The 20,926-nt window shown below is 39.4% G+C and overlaps 1 protein-coding gene across 5 annotated transcripts in view; it reads right to left on the reverse strand.

The window, feature by feature from the left end:
* The window catches only part of ACBD6 (acyl-CoA binding domain containing 6), a 204,393-nt gene that overhangs the window by 34,097 nt on the left and 149,370 nt on the right, over positions 1-20,926 (reverse strand). The gene's annotated exons all lie outside the window — the stretch shown is intronic.

Consider the following 20,926-nt stretch of genomic DNA (forward strand, 5'->3'; position numbering starts at 1 on the left):
TACTTCTGAACTTTGTATCCTGTTCCATTGATCTACATTTCTGTTTTTGTGCCAGTACTATACTGTTTTGATGACTGTAGCTTTGTAGTATAAAGTGAGGGAGCCTTATTCCTCCAGTTCCATTTTCCTTTCTCAGAATTTCTTTGGCTATTTAGTGCCTTTTATGTTTCCATGCAAATTAAAAACTTTTTGTTCTAAAAATTTTGTGAAAAATGCCATTGATAATTTGCTACAGATTGTGTTGAATCTGTACATTGCCTTGAATAGTATAATCATTTTGACTATATTGATTCTTCCAATCCAAGAACATGGTATATCTTTCCATCTGAGTAATGCTAGTTCTTAAGCTGAGGGCAGATGATCACATTACATGAGCAACACATAATCAGGGTGATGGATAGGTGAAAAGTAGAATTTAGATTAATTTGATATGCATTTAGTATGTGCATGGCCATTCTTGAGCCCCTGGTATTTAAGAATAAATGATTAACCATTACTGTAAATGAGACAGAGTGGTATTATGATTTAAATCAACTACTCTTAGACAAACCATATCTACCTTTCCTATTTCCTAAAGACTGAATATGGGGGTTGGTTCCCAGATGGTTTAGGGTGTGAATCTATTTAATCTAAGAAGAAAGGCAAAAAGCTGCCACGGAGAGCTTATTTTCTGGTTCTGATAGGTAGTTAGAAAAAATAATTCTTTAACACATAGAGAAGTTCAGCAGGGATAACAGCTGATGGGTAGAAGACAACTTTGAAGCAGTGCAGTTTGATTAAACTGTTTTCTTACCAAGAATTGGAGTTCTCACTGAATTTGGTGGTAACATGTGGGTGGATAGGTTGGAGGAGATATGAAAGATGTAATTTTGAGGAACCTTGTGAGTAGGGTAGATTCAGCTGAGGTGCAGTGCTGCTTACCTTTGGGATGCTCCTTATATATCATAAGGATAATAATAAACTCTAAGGGCTGTAAAAGATGGACAGCAGCACCAAGAAGTCAGAAAAACAAGAGATTATTTTTGCCTACTTGTTTCTTGTATTTTTCAATTCAGTCCCTACTTTGCTCCTAGTTCCCCTTTGCCTTGCCCTGCCCTTGAGGTTAATGACAGGTAGGGGAAGAGAACTGAGGCAGCCACAGTAAACAAGATCCAAGAGATGATAATGAGGGTTGGCAATGACACTGTGAAGTTGTGTTCCTGAGTATCTGGATTTACCTGGCTACAGTCAAGGGCAATTTTGAATGAACTGCATTGCCCACTATGGCTTTAAACTTGTATGTGCTTCGCTAGTTTCCAAAGTTAACCAGTAAAAATGTATGTGTGTGTGTTTGTGTAGGTGTACACACACCTGATAGGTTTATATATTTACATTTATGTGCACACACACCTGATGGGTTTATACATTCACATTTATAGTTTAAATGCTTGGCAACAGAAAACAATTTCAGAAAGGGTTTAATCTATTGCAACCTCAGGACTCTAACCTATGCATCCATCATGCAAGGTTATATTTTCTACAATTATCTGTTTTTAGAAAGTATAACTTTCTTGCTATTTGTGCATAAATTCCTTGTTTAATTACTATGTTCATATAAATATATATGCAGAGTTCAATTTCATTCAATTTGTAATTGCTTATCTTCACGAGAGGTAGAAGCATAATTAATTTCTTTTAATCACTTTTATCAATGAGTACTAAATCTATAACTCCACTTCAATCTCCAACTAATGAATTAATTTAAAATGTTTATTGAGCTCCTACTATGGTCCAGGCAGTGTTCCAGGTACTGGGAGCACAGAGGTGAGCAAGAGAGAGAAGGTCCCTCATGTTATAACTCTTACATTCTAGTGGTAGGGGAAGTAAAAAGCAAATAAATCTTTTCTGTAATAGACAGTTATAAGTGCTCCAAAAAGCATAATACAGTGTCTAGATGATGTGAGATGCTATTTTAGATCAAAAGAACAAGGAAGGGCTCTTTGAGAAGGTATGTGCACACAGAGAATTGGGGAAGATTCTAGGGTGGTCATGCAACCCCCTGAGCTGAGCACATCATAGCACCCATCAACCTCTTGGTCTAGATGTAAGCATGTCACTCAAGCCAAACCAATTAGAGTCTTCTCTTAGGATTTTCAAAATAGGATTCATGTCAATGTATGGCAAAACCAATACAATATTGTAATTAGCCTCCAATTAAAATAAATAAAGTTATATTAAAAAAAAAAGGATTTTCAAAATAGAGCAAGGAGATAGAAGCATGTGTACAGAGAAAGCATTTTCCTTCCTGGTCAAAAAAAAGTGGTGTAGTGAATAAAGACAGATACAAAAAGATAAATATTGCATTATTCCAGTTGTATGAACTATTTGGGAGTAGTCAAATTCAGAGAGACAGAAATAGAACAGTGGTTACCAGGGGCTGCAAAGAGAGAGGAATGAGGAGTTATTGTCTCGGGGGTACAGTTCCAGTACAAGATGATGAAAACATTCTGCAGATGGATAGTCGTGACAGGTGCACAACAACGTGAATGTTCTTAATACTACTGCTGCTTTGCGTCAGTCGTGTCCGACTCTGTGCGACCCCACAGACGGCAGCCCACCAGGCTCCCCTGTCCATGGGATTCTCCAGGCAAGAACACTGGAGTGGGTCACCAGTGCCTTCTCCGTCATACCACTGACTTCACACTTAAAAATGTTTAATTAATTGTGTCATGTATCAGTTCAATTCAGTCGTGTCTGACTCTTTGTGACCCCATGAACCACAGTACGCCAGGCCTCCCTGTTCATCACCAACTCCCGGAGTTTACTCAAACTCACGTCCATCACGTCAGTGATGCCATCCAAGCATCTCACCCTCTGTTGTCCCCTTCTCCTCCTGCCCTCAATCTTTCCTAGCATCAGGGTTTTTTCAAGTGAGTCAGCTCTTCGCATCAGGTGGCCAAAGGATTGGAGTTTCAGCTTCAACATCAGTCGTTTCAATGAACACCCAGGACTGATATCCTTTAGGATGGACTGGTTGGATCTCCTTGCAGTCCAAGGGACTCTCAAGAGTCTTCTCCAACACCACAGTTCAAAAGCATCAATTCTTTGGCGCTCAGCTTTCTTTATAGTCCAACCCTCACATCCATACATGACTACTGGAAAAGCCATAGCCTTGACTAGACTAACCTTTGTTGACAAAGTAATGTCTCTGCTTTTTAATATGCTGTCTAGGTTGGTCATAATGTTCCTTCTAAGGAGTAAGCGTCTTTTAATTTCATGGCTGCAGTCACCATCTGCAGTGATTTTGAAACCCCCTAAAATAAAGTCTGTCACTGTTTCCATTGTTTCCCTATCTATTTCCCATGAAGTGATGGGACCAGATGCCATGATCTTCGTTTTATGAATGTTGAGCTTTAAGCCAACTTTTTCACTCTCTTCTTTCATGTTCATCAGGAGGCTCTTTAGTTCTTCTTCACTTTCTGCCATAAGGGTAGTGTCATCTGCATATCTGAGGTTACTGATATTTCTCCCAGCAATCATGTCATGTATATCTTAGCACAACTTTTTAAAAAAGAAAGTAAAAAGTAAAAATGTGGATCAAAAACTACAAGTGGCATTGTTTTCCACTTTTTGGAGAAAACTGGTGTGTGGTAGGTGAGAATGAAGTATTCACCAAGAAAAGAGTAGTAGTGAGAGATCCAGAAAGAATGAGAGTCTCTAATTCTTATTCCAACCCTGTCCTTGTCCTTCTTGGTGAGGTGAGCCAACAACAAAATACCCTCTGGGCAAAAGTGATCCTGTCACTTGCAAACGGAGTCCTGAGTAATACAGAGCACAAGGTTATTTATGACCCAAGCCTTGGTCATCTTCCTTGCAACTTTGTGACCTCCGATTCCCAGTGAGAATACCTAACTGGACATTCATGCCTGTAAATGCACTTCACTCTTTTTGAAATCTGTCCTCCAACCTTATAGTGTTCTGCTCTTTTCTCATGTTTTAATATCCATCTTTGATGTATTTGAACATTTTAAGCAGATGTATAGTCCCTGTGTTTCTTTTATTTGAGCTCAGGGAGAGGGGGCAGGTGGTGGTACATGTGATACTTGTGCTGCCTGAGATTCATGTACCGTTGATTACTACCTGTATGCTTTATAATTTTGGACTGGGAATTCATTTTAAGTGGGGTTTTATCTGTGAAAAATTCTGTGCTTTGTTCCCTGAATTGAGATTCTGTCCCTCTAGAACGATTTTGCTTTTGTTTCTGACAGACACCATGGAAATATTATCAGTCTGAGATCCCTATGTTGAGTTCTTAGCTTGGAGATTTTTAAACAACTACTTAGTGTAAATTTTAAAAGGGCAAACCTATTTCTCATCCCACCTCCCCTCCTGGGCTTGCAGTGCAGGCTAAGAAAAATTCATGTCAGCTCTTTGTTGGAGGGTAGATTTTTAATGTCTACTTTTCCCTGATGGTGGCTGCCGTTTTTTGAGAGATTTCTACCTCATAGATACTGGGACTGTCTGATCTTGCTTCCAGGACAGTCAGGTGTTGGTTTAAACTTACCACTTTCTTTTTAAAGCTTTGGGCTTATTAAAAACTTAAGGCTTACTACTTTTTTTCTTAGCTGTGTTTGTTTTGGCCTTTGGAGAACAACTTTACTTTTCGGTACACTCTACCATGTTTCCTACATTGTGGAGTATAAATGCCAGATATAATTATTCTATAAGGGCCCAAACAATCATGAACTCAGTTCAGTTAACTCAGTGAAAAATTACTCTTTCCGTTTGCCTTCCAGATGCTTTTTCCTCCTGTATGCAGAGGGCGAGTTGGTCTCTCTTGAATTTACACAGATTTCTTTCTTTCCCCACATGTATTCTACACTGATTCTTTCTTTATAATTTTTGATCATTATTTTTATTTTATTAATAATTAATTCCTTTAAGGACTAGATTTTCTTCTCTCCCGAGATGGGGCACCCTGTCAAATGTAAGAAGTATGTGTTTATTTAAAATTGTATTTATTTATTTATTGAAGTATAGCTGATTTACAATGTTAATTTCTGCTGCACACCAAAGTGATTCAGTTTTACATACATATGCGTTCTTGTTTTATATTCTTTTCCATTATGGTTGATCCCAGGAGACTGGATATAGTTCCCTGTGCTATACGGTAAGACCTGTGGTTTATCCATTCTAAATGTAATGGTGTGCATCTGCTAACCTCAAACTCTGAGTCTGTCCCTTTCCTTGCCCATTGGCAGCCACAAGTCTTTTCTCTGTCTGTGAGTCTGTTTCTGCTTCATAGATAGGCTTGTCTGTGTCACATTTTAGATTCCACATTTAAATGACATCATACAGTGGCTTTCTCCTTGTGACTGATTTCACTTAGCATGACAATCTTTAGTCGCCTCCACGTTGCTGCACATGGCACTGTTTCGCTTGTACGGCTGAGTAATATTCCACTGTATGTATGTACCACATCTTCTTTGTCCATTCCTGTCGATGGACATTTAAGTTGTTCTACGTCTTGGCTATTGTGAATAGTTCTGCTATGAACATAGGGGTGCATGTATCGTCCTGAATTATAGTTTTGTCTAGATATATGCCCAGGAATAGGATTGCTGGATCATATGGTAATTCTGTTTTTAGTTTTCTGAGGAACTTCTATACTGTTTTCCACAGTGACCGCACCAACCTACATTCTCATCAATGGCAGGAGAGTTCCTTTTTCTTGACACCCTCTCCAGCATTTGTTATTTGTAGATTTCTTAATGATGGCCATTCTGAATGGTGTGAGGTGGTACTTCTTTGTAGTACTGATTTGCATTTCTCTAATAATGAGCAATCTTTTCATGTGCCTGTTGGCCATTTGTATTTATTCTTTGGAGAAATGTCTGTTAAGGTCTTCTGCCTATTTTTCAATTGGATTGTTTGGTTTTTGTTGTTGAGTTGTAGGAGCTGTTTCATTTTGGAAGTGAAACCCTTGTGGGTCACATCATTTGCAAGTAATTCCTCCCATTTGGTATGCTATCTTTTTGTTTATGACTTCCTTTCCTATGCTAAAGTTTGTAGGTTTGATTAGGTCCCATTTGTTTATTTTTATTTCTATTGCCTTGCTGCTGCTGCTACTAAGTCATTTCAGTCGTGTCCGACTCTGTGCAACCCCATAGACGACAGCCCACCAGGCTCCTCTGTCCCTGGGATTCTCCAGGCAAGAATACTGGAGTGGGTTGCCATTTCCTTCTCCAATGCATGTATGCACGCTAAGTCACTTCAGTCATGTCCGACTCTGTGCGACCCTATCGACAGCAGTCCACCAGGCTCCTCTATCCACAGGATTCTCCAAGCAAGAATACTGGAGTGGGTTGCCATTTCCTTCTCTACTATTGCCTTAGGGACTGACCTAAGAAAACATTAGTACAATTTATATCAAAATGTTTTGCCTATGATCTCTTAAAGGCATTTTATGGTGTCATGTCTTATGTTAAATCTTCAAGCCATTTTGAGTTTATTTTTGTGTATGGTGTGAGAGTATGTTCCAACCTCATTGATTTACATATGCTGTCCAGCTTTCCGAATACCATTTGCTGAAGAGACTTTGCCCCATTGTATACTCTCACCTCCTTTGTTGAAGATCAATTAACTGTAGGTGTGTGGGTTTAATTCTGGGCTCTCTTTTCTGTTCCATTGATCCATGGCTGTTTTTGTGTCAATAACCATGCTGCTTTGATTACTCTAGCTTTGTAGTGTTGTCTGAAGTTTGGGAGGGTTATGCCTCCTGCTTTGTTCTTTTTCTTCAGGATTGCTTTGGCAATGCTGGGTCTTTCATGGTTCCATATGAATTTTAGGATTATTTGTTTTAGTTCTGTGAAAAATGTCATGGGTACTTTGGTAGTGTTCTGTGTTCAGTCATGTCCAACTCTTTGAGACCCCATGGACTGTAGCCTGCCAGCATCCTCTGTCCCTAGAATTTTTCAGGCAAGAACACTGGTGTGGGCTGCCACTTCCTACTCAAGGGGCTCTTTCCAACCCAGGGGTCAAACCTGCATCTCTTGCATTTCCTGCATCAGCAGGCAGGTTCTTTACCACTGTGCCACCTGGGAGTTTCTCATGATGTACTCTGCTCATAAGTTAAATAAGCAGGGTGACAATATACAGCCTTGACGTACTCCTTTTCCTATTAGGAACCAGTCTGTTGTTCCATGTCCAGTTCTAACTGTTGCTTCCTGACCTGCATACAGGTTTCTCAAGAGGCAGGTCAGGTGGTCTGGTATTCCCATCTCTTGAAGAATTTTCCAGTTTGTTGTGATCCACACAGTCGAAGGTTTTGGCACAGTCAATAAAGCAGAAGTAGATGTTTTTCTGGAACTCTCTTGCTTTTTCAATGAGCCAGTGGATGTTGGCAATTTGATCTCTGGTTCCTCTGCCTTTTCTAATCCAGCTTGAGCATCTGGAAGTTGATGGTTCATGTACGGTTGAAGCCTGGCTTGGAGAAATTTGAGCATTACTTTACTAGCATGTGATGTTTAAGTCATGGAAATCACATGCTTCCAAGATGTTCCGTGTGAGCAGAAAATTCTCCAGAGTGTCATTGGATTTCTTTTTTTTTGGTGACCATAGTGATACTGATACTCTAATTCAGATTTAATCTACCATTTCTACCAATGTTAGTTCTAAAGATACTGTACACAGCATGAATCATTAAAAGAGTAATAAGAGAGCTGCGTAGAGGGGATGCATTTTCCCATGTGGGTAATGCGAGATTTAGTTCTTATCCAGTAATTTGACATCTGAAATAAAAATTCTGTTTTAGTATTTCAAGTGAATAGATGATAAGGGAAGCACTCAAGAAAATTGGTTGTGAGGAATTAGAAGCAGTGATAAAAATTATGAGTTAGTAATATAATTTTGGGTAATTTTCAATGTTATTTCTAAGCTTGGAATGTTTTGCCTCTCCTAACCTGTGAGATCTGTGACTCTATTATAGAATATGATTAAACTAACCTGACAATTTACCATATGTTAGGTGATGGCAAACACATTTTGTAATTATTTTTCTAAGAATTTTTCTGATACATGAGTTAAGTCTTCAGTTGGTTATAAGCACACTCCTTTCTTTCTTGGGGAAAAAAAGGTAGGTATAGTAAAGCTTCATTTAACTATTAATAGCACCTGTTAGGAAAATCCCATGGCTAGAGGAACCTGGTGGGCTACAGTCCATGGCGTTGCAAAGAGTGGGACAAAACTGAGCAACTAAATAACAAAAAAGCACCTTTTAGAGAGTGAAAAACCTGTCAGCACATTTTAAAAATAATTGGCACATTACTCTTTGAATATGCAAACACTGAAAACTGCCCTTATAAACTTTCTAAGGTATCTTACTTCCCCTTATCACTCAAGATGGAGAACATGAGAGATTATTTAATCTTTTCCTGATGATTCAGTTATCATAAACTAATGATGTCCCTCAGTGTCTTGCATCAAGTAAATGTCTGGGCATATATGTGAACAAAAAATCATTTGTTTTACATCAGTGTTAGTCACTCAGTGATGTCTGACCCTGTGATCCCATGGACTATAGCCCACCAGGCTCCTCTGTCCATGGAATTCCCCAGGCAAGAATACTGGAGTGGGTTGACATTTCCTTCTCCAAGGGATCTTCCAGACCCAGGGATTGAACCCGGGTCTCTTGCATTGCAGGCCTATTCTTAACCAGCTGAGCTATGAGTGCTGCCTTTGATTGTTTTCCTTTCAGTTATTTTCTTAATCATGTTTCCCTGTTTTGTGTGGTGGGTTGCACAAGTTGGACATGACTTAGTGACTAAACCACCACTGATTATTCATCCCTTTTAAGGCAGCCAAGCAGATTCACAGATGTTCTCTATACAGATGTTCTCAAGAACAAGTTTGGAAACTGAAGATAAGATGACTGCATTGACATGTTAAGTAGGCCCAGAATAAGTGAGCAGCTGGAACTAAAGGATCAATAATGTATGTACTATGCCCACAAGGTGGTCTTCTTCGGCTCATCTAAATCATTGAGACTCATAAGACTATCATTGAATACACCTGGCATCTGTTTATTCAGGAGGATTTCAGACAGAAACCATTCAGAAGCTGCCATCAGGGCAGTGTCACCCTAGAGTTCTGTAGTAATTCATGTGACAGCTTCTCCAGCTGTCTCAGAATGAGCTTCAGCTTTAGTCCTTCCAATGAATATTCAGGACTGATTTCCTTTAGGATTGACTGGTTTGATCTCCTTGATGTCAAGGGCCTCTCAAGAGACTTCTCCAGCACCTCAGTTTGAAAGCATCAGTTCTTCAGCACTCAGCCTTCTTTATGGGCTACCTCTCACATCCATACATGAGCACTGGAAAAACCAAAGCTTTGACTAGACAGACCTTTGTTGGCAAAGTGATAGCTCTGCTTTTCAATATGCTGTTTAGATTCGTCATAGCTTTCCTTCCAAGGAGTAAGCTTCTTTTAATTTCATGGCTGCAGTCACCATCCTCAGTGATTTTGGAGCCCAAGAAAATAGTCTGTCACTGTTTCCATTTTTTCCCATGTATTTGCTATGAAGAGATGGGACCAGATGCCATGATCTTAGTTTTTTGAACGTTGTTTTAAGCCAGCTTATTCACTCTCCTCTTTCACCCTCATCAAGAGGCTCTTTAGTTCCTCTTTGCTTTCTGTCATTAGGGTGGTACCATCTGCATACCTGAGGTTACTGATATTTCTCCTGGCAGTCTTGATTCCAGCTTGTGATTTATTCAGCCCAGGATTTTGCATGATGTACTCTGCATATAAGTTAAATAAGCAGGGTGACAATATACAGCCTTGACATACTCCTTTCACAATTTTGAACCAGTCCGTTGTTCCATGTCTGGTTCTGTTGTTTCTCGACCTGCATACTGATTTCTCAGGAGGCAGGTCAGGTAGCCTGGGATTCTCATCTCTTGAAGAATTTTCTACAGTTTTTTGTGATCCACACAGGCACAGACTATGCTTTAGCATAGTCAATGAAGCAGAAGTAGATTTTTTTTTTAAATTCCCTTGTTCTTTTATGATCCAGGGGATGTTGGTAATTTGATCTCTGGTTCCTCTGCCTTTTCTAAATCCAGCTTGTGTGTCTGGAAGTTCTCAGTTCACATACTGTTAAAGCCTAGCTTGAAGGATTTTGAGCATTGCTTTGCTAGCATGTAAAATGAGCGCAATTGTACAGTAATTTGGACATTCTTTGGCATTGCCTTTCTTTGGGATTGGAATGAAAACTGACCTTTTCCAGTCCTGTGGCCACTGCTCAGTTTCCCAAATTTGCTGGCAAACTGAGTGCATTACTTTAACAGCATCATCTTTTAGGATTTGAAATAGCTCAGCTGGAATTCCATCACCTCCACTAGCTTTGTTTGTAGTAATGCTTCCTAAGGCTCACTTGATTTCACATTCCAGGATGTCTGGCTCTAGGTGAGTGAATACATCACCATGCTTATCCAGGTCATTAAGACCTTTTTTTATACAGTTCTTCTGTGTATTCTTGCCACCTCTTCTTAATATCTTCTGCTTCTGTTAGGTCCATACCATTTTTGTCCTTTATTGAACCCATCTTTGCATGAAATGTTCCCTTGGTATCTAATTTTCTTGAAGAGATTTCTAGTTCTTCCCTTTATATTGTTTTCCTCTATTTCTTTGCATTGTTCACTTGAGAAGGCTTTCTTATCTCTCCTTGCTATTCTTTGGAACTCTGCATTTAGATGGGTATATCTTTTCTTTTCTCCTTTGCCTTTTACTTCTCTTCTTTTCTCAGCTATTTGTAAGGCCTCCTCAGACAGCCATTTTGCCTTGTATTTCTTTTTCCTGGGGATGGTTTTGGTCATTGCCTTCTATACAGTGTTATGAACTTCCATCCCTAGTTCTTCAGGCACTCTGTCTATCAGATCCAATCCCTTGAAACTATTTGTCACTGGAGATATAAACTTGAGATCTGAAGGGCAGATATATAAAGCCCAGAGACTGGATGAGATCACCAAAGGAATGGGTATAGAGAAAAGAGATCAGACAATTGAGCTCTGGGGCATTTCAAGACAAAGAGGGTAGGAAATCATTTCATCGCTAACTAGTGCGACTCTTGCAACTTCATGGGCTGCAGCCCACCAGGCTCCTCTGTCCCTGGGATTTTTCCTGGCAAGAATACTGGAGTTTGTTGCCATTTCCTTCTCCAGGGGATCTTCCCGACCCAGAGATCAAACCTGTGTCTCCTGCAGTGGCAGATGGGTTATTTACCGCTGAGCCACCAGGGAAGCCTGAGGACAGGAAAAGGAGCAAGTAAGAGGGACAGAGAAAGAGCTACTGAAAAAAATTGAGCAAAAGGGACCTTACCAAGGTCAGTAAGGGAGTAACCAAAATCACTGTCCTGGAACACAAGAGAATAAAGCATTTAACGAAAAAGTCATTCAAATGCTGCTGATAGGTCAAGACAGGTAGGGACCACAAGAGTGGTCACTGGATGTAGTGGAACTGAAATGAAAAACAGAAAGAATGATAGAAGTAAACACCCAATTCAAGTGGCTTCAAGAAATAACACGGGGAGGAGAAATTAGAGTATAAACAACTCACAGAATTCTGGAGAATGAAATGGGGCAGGAGTTGGGCAGTTAAGTGGGGTAAATAGATAGCAGTATATTTATATCCGCTGGAATCTATACAGAAGAGAGGGAAAACTGATAATGCAGAAAAGGATATGCGCAGTAAGAGCGTGAGTGGGATGGCACCTAGTGCATTAGCAGATGGGCTGGCCTTGGGCGCACAGATGGCTCCTACGTACCAATGAGGGGAAAGTGGGCTGTGCAGGCACAGATGCAGGCAAGCAGACAGATGTGATGGTAGAACTTGCGGAAGTTCTTTTTTCACTGACTCTTATTTCACTTCAGTTTAATGGGAATGAAGGTCATTAGGAGAGAATGAGGATGAGGAAGGAGGTGTTTGAATTTTGAGCAGAGAAGACAACATATGAAAGAGTTATCTAAGAGAGGGAAGAGGTAACGGAGTAGGGGAATGTCGAGTCGCTGCTGGGCAGCGGTGAGGGCCCATGAGGTCAGCAGTTATAGACCTGAAGTGGACATGGGCATGTACGTTTCTCCTGACATGTGTAGCTGCATAGCTACAGACATGCAAGAGTGGAAGAATTAATTTAAACATCTACTTCTGAAAGCCTATCAGGGACACAATGATAAGTATACCAGTTATAGTCCATGCCTTAGTGGAGTTTACAATTTAGTTTATGTACTGGAAAAGAGAACCTAAAGAGAGAAATGGCTACAGCATAATATACTTGTAGGACTGAATATTAGGCAAACATTCTAGAAAGTGTGCTGAAGAATATCTGATATGCATATGAGAAGATATTCATGACAAGTAAATAAAGTAAGATATAAAACTATATACAGTATGATCTCATTTTTGTTTTTAAAATGTATTATCTACCTATAGAACAAAGAAAAGGAAAGCATCCAAAATGATAAAAGGGATTATCTCAGGGGTAAGACTGCAGATGACGGAAACCTTTTTCTTTATACTTATTATTTGTAAATATTTTGTAAAAATCTCAATAATACATTATCACTTTTACAATAAGAAAAAGTTACTGTTGATTTGTATTATTTGCATTTGAATACCATTTATATATTTACATTTTTCAGTGCTTATTACTTGGCTATACCAATAAAAACTGATCAATTAAAATTATGGTTAGGTATAAATGTATATTTACAGGTAAAAGCGTGATAGGGTTACCTGCCTGCGGCCCTCCTACCCAAATCCATTTCTTGTTTGCTGTGCTCCTCAGATCACCATGACTAATTTGAGGCTTTTGAGTTCAGATGCTGTGGGCTGAAGTGTTCTTGTGTTTAATGTGAAATATTGGGATTTTTGATCTTTCAACTTAGAGCATGTCCACCTAGAAATCAATTAGAGCAGGGGCATAAATATGAGAACCATGACTGCAATCACAGAATTGATTGGCAACTGGGGAATGGAAAGACAGAGGACAACCAGGCTGTCTTCTAATTCTATTAACTTTTCTGTCTTCCTAAGAGTTCTAGAGAAAAGGAGCAGGCTTTAGAAAGACATAAGTTTTCTCAACTCCAAATTGTTTATATGTGTAAGTACCATGACATGTCTAAAGAATAGGTATTTGGGTGAAACAAAAGGTAATTATTTATAATTACTCTCTAGCCAAATTGTAGTCTTTAGGGGGCCAAATGTAAATTCTTTTATTCATCTTTTGCATGCTTTGCACATAATAAGCACTCAAATATTTGATCAAACTTGATGATTATGACTCACTTAAATACAACCTGTTCAGGTTTTAATCATTATTAATAATTATTTTAAATCTATATTTTAAAATACTCTAGGATGTTTTAATAAAACACATCATCTTGTATCTGCAAAATCTTTATCTCTGTTATTCCTGTGTGTGTTAAAGTGGAGTTTATATTAAAGCATGAATATGACTCCAGTTTTTTCTTTGTAACCTGAAAATAGGATATAGGAACTCAAACCTTAGTCTTTATAAACATTTCTGTTTTAAAATATATTACAAAGAATAAATGGAATTGAATGTCAAGAATGAGTAAGTGAAAGCTTTTACTCATCTGGTTTACAACTTATATCAGCTAATTTTTCTAAATTTAAGTTGATTAAATTTTTTGGTTGTTTCATTTCAAATGACCACACCAGAAGAGGGTTGTTTGTCATAGTTATTTATGCTTTTCCTTTCTGTTTTAGCTTAAGAGAAATGTTCAAATTTAATAAATATGGAGTTGTTATAAACAGGAGCAAAAACAATTCTAATAAATTAACATTGGTCATACATTTAAAATCTTTGTAAGGGATTATATATTAGGATAAAATAAAAATACTCAGGTGAATTAAAAAATTCACCTAATAAACTTAAAATGTAGAAAAATTCTAACTATAAAAGCATAGAAATGTACAGCTCAGTGCGTGCTCAGTCGTGTCTGACTCTTTGCACCCCATGGACTGTAGCCCACCAGGCACCTCTGTCCATGGATTTCCCAGGCAAGAATACTGGAGTGGGTTGTCATTTCCTCCTCTAGGGGATCTTCCTGGCCCAAGGATCAAACTTGCATCTCCTGCATTGGCAGGTAGATTCCTTACCACTGAGCCACTGGGGAAACCCCTAGAAATGTATAACTCCTTCACTATACTCTCATATACTGTTTCTAAATAAATAAAAATTCATAAGAAATACAAAATAATGACAAAGTATTATAGGGAACTTAAAGACCCAGACTCCTAAATATGAAAAGAAAAAACATACCATTACCTAAGTGATTCTTGACCATTATCTTTATTTTTTTTAACAAGGATGCTATTTTTAAAATAATTTTATTTCTTATTTATTTACTGGCTGCTCTGGGTCTTCATTGCTGTGTGCTGGCTTTCTCTAGTTGCAATGAACAGGGGCTGTGCTCTAGTTGTGGGGCACGTGAGCTCTGGGCTCTAGGGCACAGGCTCAGTGGTTGTGGTGCACAGGCTTAGTTGCTCCGTGGATGTGGGATCTTCCAAGATCAGAGATTGAACCTGTTTCTCTTGCATCGGCAGGTGAATTCCTAACCACTGGACCACCACAGAAACCCTGTCATTATCTTTAAATGGTAGGGAATCATGAAAGCTTCCCCTTGCTCTGACCGGGTCCTGTGTCTGACTCTTGTCGGACTCTAAGCTATCACCCACTACTCAGAGTCCATTCATAAGCAGCCACTCTTCTTTATAACTTGAAGTAGGACCTTGAGCCTTCACTACCCTTGCTTAAAACTTTCTTTCCCTCACCGCCCCCTCATCTTTTACCTTCTATTATCTATGAATATGTCTGTGTCTTCCTGCTTTTTTGAAAGTAAGGACCTCTGGCATAGTTGAACTTTACAGACACCTATTTCCTTTATCCCTTCAATCTAGCACAAAACTTGGCATCAAATAAAAGTTAAATGAGACAAACATAAACTACTTGCAGAAAAATCAAATACAGTTATACCTCACTAATCCAGGGGCTTGGTTTTTGGCATTATCAAGTACTTGGAATAGGGCCCACAGCCCAGGGGAAGATGCTGATAAGAACCATACTAAACACGTTGTGACCAGCTGACTCCTGTACAGAAGGATACTTTTAGCTGGCTTGAGAAAGCAATGAAAGGCCAGCCTTTACCTATGAAATACAAGATGCAACAGGAGGCAGAAGAGACACAGAAAGTGAAGGAAACAAGGATTAAGGAGCTGAGATGGTAAGAGGGCCAGCGGAGCCTAATGGTAATTAGAAGAAAGAATGGGGGCAGCAAGAGTAGCAGCCAGCAGAAATTAGAAGCTGTGACAGAGGTGGCAAGTTGCAGACAAAGACCACAGTGAACAGCCGGCCATAAAGAGGGCTGGCTGGCTGCATGCCAACCAATAGATTTCAGCAATCTCAAGAGGGAAAGAGAAGATTTGGCCCTGTGCTTCACCATCTATAAAGACCTGTGGTATATATATAGCACAGTGATTTAAGAAGGAGGCAATGAAGTACAGAAACTATTTAAGAAAAAAAAATTTATAGAAAAAGTTAAAAACTAAAAAGCATTTTGAAACCAACTATTTGAAACCAACACTGATCTAGAAGGTTTAACTTTGTGAAATGTGCTACATTGTTCAAGACATTAAGGAAAGAAAAAGGAACAACGGTTGGCTGAATACCTTTTGTGTGCTAGAAGCTTTATGAACATCATATCTTTTAATCCTCACAACAACCACTTACATAAACAGTATGATTCCCATTTTCAAGCTGGGTAAAGTGAGGCTCAGAGAGATTATACATAACCTGGCCACGGTCCCAGGCTCTTCAGCATCAAAGTCCATGTCTTCTCAACTGTACTACGCTACTGAGATGGAGCAGGGGGAGTCAACACAAATAAATATAATGCACAAAAGAAATGTAGTGACAAATTTTCTTTTTGCAGGTTAAAGACAACAGGTAGCCTAAACTATAGTCTCATATCTAGTATGCTTGTGTAATTCCTATTAACTATAATCTCAAAATTCACATAACATAGAGTGAATAACCTTACTCTTCAAGACGACATATTCATTTTTACTTCTCCTTGACATCTGTACTTTTTCAAGTATGCATATTTTGAAGAGCTGCCACTTAGTCTATATATTTAAAAAAATTAACCTACCAAGCTGGTCAAGCCTCTGAAGTTAGGTACATGAGAGAACAGAGCCAAACCATTTACTCTCCTGAAGGGTGTTTTGCTTCAGTTCAGTTCAGTTGCTCAGTCGTGTCCAACTCTTTGCGACCCCATGAATCACAGCAAGCCAGGCCTCCCTGTCCATCACCAACTCCCGGAGTTCACTCAAACTCATGTCCATCGAGTCAGTGATGCCATCCAGCCATCTCATCCTCTGTCATCCCTTTCTCCTCCTGCCCCTAATCCCTCCCAGCATCACAGTCTTTTCCAATGAGTCAACTCTTCACATGAGGTGGCCAAAGTATTGGAGTTTCAGCTTTAGCATCATTCCTTCCAAAGAACACCCAGGTCTGAGCTCGTTTAGAATGGACTGGTTGGATCTCCTCACAGTCCAAGGGACCCTCAAGAGTCTTCTCCAACACCACAGTTCAAAAGCATCAATTCTTCGGTGCTCAACTTTCTTCACAGTCCAACTCACATCCATACACGACTACTGGAAAAACCGTAGCCTTGACTAGACGGACCTTTGTTGGCAAAGTAATGTCTCTGCTTTTTAATATGCTGTCTAGGTTGGTCATAACTTTCCTTCCAAGGAGTAAGTGTCTTTTAATTTCATGGCTGCAATCACTATCTGCAGTGAATTTGGAGCCCCCCAAAATAAAGTCTGACACTGTTTCCACTGTTTCCCCATCTATTTCCCATGAAGTGATGGGACTGGATGCCGTGATCTTAAGTTTTCTGAATGTTGAGCTTTTATAAGCTGACTTTTTCACTCTCCTCTTTCACTTTCATCAAGAGGCTCTTTAGTTCTTCTTCACTTTCTGCCATAAGGGTGGTGTCATCTGCATATCTGAGGTTACAGATATTTCTCCTGGCAATCTTGATTCCAGCTTGTGCTTCTTCCAGCCCAGCGTTTCTCATGTTGTACTCCGCATAGAAGTTAAATAAGCAGGGTGACAATATACAGCCTTGATGTACTCCTTTTCCTATTTGGAACCAGTCTGTTGTTCCATGTCCAGTTTGAACTGTTTCTTCCTGACCTGCATATAGGTTTCTCAGGGGGCAGGTCAGGTGGTCTGGTATTCCCATCTCTTTCAGGGTTTTGCTGACTGTTTCTATAATACTATACAGTAAAACTCAATATACTTCAATCTACTTGATTCTAAATAGCTTACTATGTAAATAATCAGATGTATAGTGGCGAAATCTAAGAAATGATTCTTTCCTACTCATTCAGCTTTCGCTTTCACTATGAAAAAATTTTTAATTGAAGTATAGTTGATTTACAATGTTGTTAATTTCTGCCACAGAGCAAAGTGACCAAGTTGCACATGTATAGGTACTTTTTTTTTGTATTTTTCCATTATGGCTATCCCAGGACACTGACTATATTTCCCTGAATATATCTTCCCTGTATACAGTAAGAACCTTGTTGTCCAACCATTGTGTATGTAATAGTTTGCACCCACTAATCCCAAACTCCCAGTGTATCCTGCCTTCACCCGCCCCTTGACAGTCAGAAGTCTGTTCTCTACGTCTGTGAATCTGTTTCAGCTTTGTAGATAGGTTCATTTGTCATATTTCAGATTCCACATGTAAGTGATATGGTGTTCATCTTTCTCTTTCTGATATACTTAGTGTGATAATCTCTAGTTGCATCCATGTTGCTGCAAATGGCATTATTTCATTCCTTTTTATGGCTGAGTGGTATTGCATTGTATATACGCATTTTATTTTTATCAGGTCACGTGTTAACGGACATTTAGGTCGTTTCCCTGTCTTGGCTATTGTGAACGGTATTTCTATGAACATATGGGTACATCTATCTTTTTGAATTACAGTTTTGTCCAGATATATGCCCATGAGTGGAATTGCTGGATCATATGGTAATTCTGTTTTCAGCTTTCTGAGGGCTCTCCATACTGCTTTCCATAGTGGATGTACCAACTTACAATCACACCAGTAGCGTAAGAGGGCTCCCTTTTCTTCACACCCTCTCCAGCATTTGTTATTTGTAGACTTTTTAATGATGGCCATTCAGAGTGGTATCACAATGAAAATTTTCATAGTCTGTTAGGTTCACAAAATAGTTCCCCACCCACAGAGGATGCTATGAAATAGGCACTTTCCTTTTGGTATCTGGGCAATTAGTTAATACCTTCTGCTGTTGTTCCTCAAGCACAGATCCTTTATCAACTCCTATCCGAATGGATAGGATGGTGTCTTCACTGCTGTTCCTCCCTATGGCCCCTCTCCCTAGTAGTACACCATCACTGAATTAATTACTCTAACATAATCCATTATGTGAGTCCTTTTAAACACACACACGTGTGCACACACACAATAGTCCTTAATCTAAGCAGCAAAGCATCCATGGTCTGGATCCACTTTACCCAATTATCCTTCACGACTACCACGTATCTCGATTGAGCTGTCTCTGCTACCTGTCCCTGTTCTCCCTCGGTGGCCATCAAAGAGCACCTGAGCTTTTACTGTCCAGGGCGGGACACAGTTCCCTCTTGATGATGTCTCTGACTACAAGGCTCATACCAGTCTCTCCATTTTCTCCCCCATGACCTCTCCCAAAACGTTTTCAGAATCTCACTATGGCACCTGATTACATTCTGGCTCCTCACTGCTCTTTTTAGAGAATGAGTTTCATGTTGTCTCACTTTTTAAAAAAATGCCACTGACTTATCATTGAGTCAGTTTTTCAGCAGAATGTCCCATAGTCCAGATTTGCCAGCTTACTATCTTCTGATGTCATTTATATCATTATCACATGTATTTTTTTTAACAGGTTTTATTAAATTTGGGTTCAACTTTTTTTTTGGGGTAAGAATACTTCAAAGATAGTGCTGTGTTTCCTCCTGAGACGGGGTCTTGAAAAGCACATGGTATTAATATTTGAAAGAGTGAGGTAGACTTCTGTGTGAGAGGATAAGGGTGAACATTACAGGCAAAGGAAAAGCATGCACACACAGATGGATGCAGGTAGAGAGTGTGAAGTGTTCAAGGTAGGAGTCCATCGACACTGGCTAGAGTAGGTCTTCCATTCGTGGCACCGGATGCACAGGTTTCATCCCATCCAGGCCTGCTAAACCAGCATGTCTAGGGCTAGAGGCTCAGATATACATTTAAAAAATAATTTTACTCTTACTTTTGGCTAGCACTCCTTTGTTGCTATACATGGGCTTTCTCTAGTTGTGGCGATTAGGGACTACTCTCTAGTTGCAGTGCATGGGCTTACCTTGTTGCGCATCACAGGCTTAGGGAGCGTGGGCTCAGCAGCTGTGCACAGGCTTAGAAGCTGTGAGGCACGTGGAATCTTCCTGGAGCAGGGATCAAACCCATGTCCCAAATCCATTGGCAGGTGGATTCTTTACCACTGAGCCACCAGGGAAGTCCTGGGTATCTTTATCTTTACAAAGTTCCTAAGGAGATTCAGATGCTTTGCTGCTCCTGAAACCCTCTGGTCTGGGGAATAGTGTACCTATAAGTGGTGTGCTCTTGGTATGTCAAGCTCATTCTATTTCAGGGATTTAGGGCATGACTTCTAGCACCTTCTCTCCACTGAAGTCTCTGTTTAACTATTACTTCCCCTTAGTAAAGTCTTACTTGATCACTCTGTTCAAAGTAACCAATCATTTTTCACCTTATTTCTTAGTGCTTATCTGGTGGTCTTATTTATCTACTTGTTCTTGGTATGTTTTCCTCACTAGAATGTATGCTCTGAAAGAGTGTGGCCCTTGTCTGTCTTGTTCATGGTGGGAATTCCAATGCTCAGGAAGAATCCTGGGTATATGAAAGTTGTGTGCTGAATACTTAGGATGAATGGATAAATTTGACATATTTCAGAAATCCTTTTTAGAACACTCTCATGTAATGTAGATTGTTGTTGTGGTTTAGTTACTAAGCTGTGCCCAACTCTGTGACCCTATGGGCTGTATCCCTCCAGGTTCCTCTGTCTGCAGGATTTCCCAGGCAAGAATACTGGAGTGGGTTGCCATCTCCTTCTCCAGGGGATCTTCCCGACTCAAGGACTGAACCTGAGTCTCCTGTACTGGCAGTCAGATTCTTTCCCACTGAGCCACCTGGGAAGCTGTAGCTAGGAAGCAATAAAATCATCTAAGACGGTCTTCATTAAGATTGAGGTAATAAATACCTTCTTTGAGAACTTCTCTTTGCATTTTGGATATTTTGCTTTACGATATCTTATTTCACCTTACTGTTTAAAAGGAAAAATTTGATATAGCATTTCATAGACAAAAGCTGCAACCCTGAACATCTATCTCGTCAGTTCAATAATAATTTCCAAATGTACTTAATGGACTATTAAATCAGTAATTAGAAATCAAATCTTGCTATGCTGCAAAAGATGTCAAAATTATGTATGCTCAGACCAAGATATTTTAAAATTAAAATTTTATTTAATTAGCATTCCTCAGAGAAAGATATTCTAAAATTAAAATTCTATTTAATTAGTGTTCCCATAATCTATATTAAAATTTATTTGTACCCAGATGACTTATAAAAATATAGGCAGGGCAGTATAAATACACAGAAGGAGCTCATGGTGGTTAACAAAATTCAGTGATATCTTTAATAGTATAGTTAACAACAAAAAACCAAAAAAACAACCCAACAGAAAAGAGATTGAGGGTTTGAGGAGTAGGGAAAATTATGAGTAAAGTGAAAAAACTTTT

The sequence above is a fragment of the Ovis aries genome, chromosome 12, assembly GCF_016772045.2.
Source record: "Ovis aries strain OAR_USU_Benz2616 breed Rambouillet chromosome 12, ARS-UI_Ramb_v3.0, whole genome shotgun sequence".
Taxonomy (NCBI): Eukaryota; Metazoa; Chordata; class Mammalia; order Artiodactyla; family Bovidae; genus Ovis; species Ovis aries.